Consider the following 3,283-nt stretch of genomic DNA (forward strand, 5'->3'; position numbering starts at 1 on the left):
AATTCTGAGCAAGATGGACGTGTTCAATTAAAAGTACACATTCGTTTGGTCACCCGAACAAATGATTATTCTTTTTCGGGTCAGAAAAAGAATAATGGATCAGAACTGAACCGAGATGCAGAACCAGCCCGTTTGCAATTGTCCCAGAGGTACAAGGAATACTCCAAATGCCAACAAGGATCGATGGGCCACATCCTTAAGTGATTAAAGATTTGTTTTTGGTAACAACAACTACCTAGCTTAGTTGGTGAGCTATGGTGTACAAAATTCTCTTGCTCACCAAGAGGTCTCAAGTTCGAATCTTATGGTTGTTTTTTTTAGAAGATTTTGTTGAAGATTTCCTGCCTTTCACTCAAAATCGTGGAAGTAAGAAGAGAAGAAAAAGAAAAAAAAAAAGGAAAGCAAAATCGTGGAAGCAAGAAGAGAAGAAAAAAAAAGGAAAGAGAAAAAAATGGGAGAACCAAAAATTGTCCAAATCTTCTCTCTCCTCCACATCATCACCAAAGATTGTCCAAATCACACAAAGGAAGAAAAAAAAATCGTCCCTAGGAGAGAGAAAAAAAAGAAGAAAAATAAATTAGAAGAAAAAGGAAAGAAAATAAGCAAAAAATTTTAGGAAATTTCTCAAAATTTATTTCTCTCTTCTCTCTCCTCCATCTTAGCACTTTTTGACTCAAAAGATCTCACAATCAATTGTGGGTTTCTCTCTTTTAGGAAAGAGAAAATTGTTACCCTACCTCTCCATTCCCTATAAATACAACTCATGTAAGAGGAGGAGACACAATTCATTATTCTTCTAGTTTTTTTTAGTTGCTCTCTCTTTCTCTCTCACTCTTTGGTTTTAGTTCTTCTCTATTTTTGCTTTAATCACTTTTGTAATAGTTTTTTTTTATTTCAATTAATGCAAGTACTCTTTTATTTTTATTCAGTTCTTTTTATGTTTATGATTTATGCAATTGAGTTGTAATTTTTTAAGTTATAGTTCTAGGCTTAGATCTAGGTGACAAGATCACGAGCCGTGGAGCAATTTTTTTTTTTCAAGTTCAAGCATTGATTCAAGTAAGTAGGCTCCTTCAGTAGTCTTCTCTCCCCCCTCTCATTCCCTCTTCTGACTACCCTTTCTTTCTTAATTTAGGATTTTTATTTTCAGTCGTTACATTATTGCTATCCCTCTCCCCTAAGGTTCATGGCTAGTGTATGTGTTGGCTTTGCCCCTCCTAGCCATAGAACCATCAATTTATTGCTTTTATTTTAATTGTCTCCCTTTCCCTAAAGCCAAGTAGAGAAACCCTTGTAAGAGTGACTCTCTGGTCAAGTAGGGAAGCTCATATTATGATGCATCCCTCGGGCTAAGTAGAGAAACCTACTTGTGAGTCTCTCTCTAGCTTTATCCCATTTCTTTTACTTTATTTTTATTTCAGCATTTTTTTCCTTTATTATTATTTTTTTTTAATTGCGTGGGTTGTTTACTTTTAGTTATTTATTTATTTAATTTTAATTGCGTGGCTTGCGTCTTTAAATTCTTAGATGACGAATGGTTAGGACGTTATTTTTAGGACGGTAATTAGAATTAGATCACAACCATTAATCAGTTCACTTTCGCATTATTAAAAGAAATAAAAAAATAAAGTGGCTGCTCTCCCTGTGTTCGACCCGTAGCTACACTGATCCGTACGCTTGCGGTTACATTTTAAATCTCAAACAAGTTTTTGGCGCCGTTGCCGGGGAGACAGTTCCATGTTATTTTTCACTTTCTTTTGGTAAATCGGAGTGCTTTGTTTGCTTTGTTTTATATTTTTCCTTTTCTTTTATTGAATTCCTGAGAAGAACAACTTGCAATAATAGTTGTATCAGTGGAGGTCGCCATGCCTCACAGTATGATAAAGACAGGTTTCGCCCTGTAGCAGTACCTCAGGAATTGACCTGAGCAACCCCGGATCCCTGCCGGTAAGCTCCCAAAAAACACCAAAAAAAAATAAAAAAATCAAATAAAAAAATTCAAAAAAAAATCATAAAAAAAAATAAAAATTTTTGCTATCCATTCTTTTGTGCTTGCCTTACTTTAGTTGTGGGTATTTTACTGTTGCATGAGTGTTAAGTGGGTACGTAATACTAAGAATCGGTTAGAAAGAAGAGATCCAACAAGTAGTGACCCTATACGTTTGCTCTCTTTAAAACCCTTCAATATGGGAGACCAACAGCAAAACCCTTCACCTAAATCTCTGAAAGATAGGTTCTACCCTGCTAGAACAGCCCAACCTTCCTGCATAGTTCTACCACAAGCACAGGGCAATAATTTTGAACTCAAATCTCAATACATCACTATGTTTCCCCACTTCCATGGGTTGACCTCTGAGGATGCATACTTATTTCTAAGGGAATTTGAAGAGGTATGTGTTCTAATTATGATCCAACAGCTTTCTGATGATGCTGTTAAGCTTAGGTTTATCACTTTTGTATTGAAAGACCAAGCTAAGAAGTGGTTGTATGGGTTACACACAAATTCCATAACCTCATGGGAACAGTTCACAGTTGTCTTCCTTAAGAAGTTTTTCCCAACTCACAAGACCAATAAGCTTAGAAGTGATATCCTTCAGTTTAGGCAAAAGCCTAGTGAGTCATTTTCCAAACTTATGGAGAGATTCAAGGATCTACTCCAAGAATGCCCTCACCATGGCCTAGACCTATGGCATTTATGTCAAATAATTTATGAGGGTATTGATTACCCAACTAAACAAATGATAGAGTCTATGTGCCCTGAGGGATTCACATCCTTTACAGATGAAGGAAAGGCATGGGAATTTTTACTTGACTTAGCTGACAAAACCCGTGAGTGGGAATCAACCCAAGAGAGTGAAAGAACCATAGGAGGAAAAGGATATTTTGTGGATGGGATAGTAGCCAAGGAAGCCCATTTGGATAGCCTAATCAAGAGGATTGAGGCTATTGTTCCTAGAGAGCCATCATCAGTCAATTTGGTTAAGATTTGTGCTTGGTGCCAGTCCCCTGGACATGTCATAGAAGAATGCCCCAACACCTCTGGGGGCACTTCTAATGATAGTGTTAATGCCTTATACCAGAATAATCCATATAGTAACACATACAATCCAGGATGGAGAAATCACCCAAATTTCTCTTGGAATCAGGGCAACCAAGCAGGACCTTCCAATTTCTATAATCAAGGTCAACCTGGACCCCAAAGGCCTCCCTTTGCACAACAATCTTTTTCTCAAAATACTTTTCCTAGGTCAAATGTAGGACCTCAGGCGAGTTTTCCTAGGAC

The 3,283-nt window shown here is 37.1% G+C and overlaps 1 non-coding gene across 1 annotated transcript; it reads right to left on the reverse strand.

Moving 5' to 3' along the window:
- Positions 1-2,573: 2,573 nt before the first annotated feature.
- On the reverse strand, positions 2,574-2,680 carry LOC122063125. The gene has a single exon (XR_006135206.1). It is a non-coding gene; the product is annotated as a small nucleolar RNA R71 (small nucleolar RNA).
- Positions 2,681-3,283: the final 603 nt, after the last annotated feature.

Source organism: Macadamia integrifolia, unplaced genomic scaffold, assembly GCF_013358625.1.
Source record: "Macadamia integrifolia cultivar HAES 741 unplaced genomic scaffold, SCU_Mint_v3 scaffold1202, whole genome shotgun sequence".
Taxonomy (NCBI): Eukaryota; Viridiplantae; Streptophyta; class Magnoliopsida; order Proteales; family Proteaceae; genus Macadamia; species Macadamia integrifolia.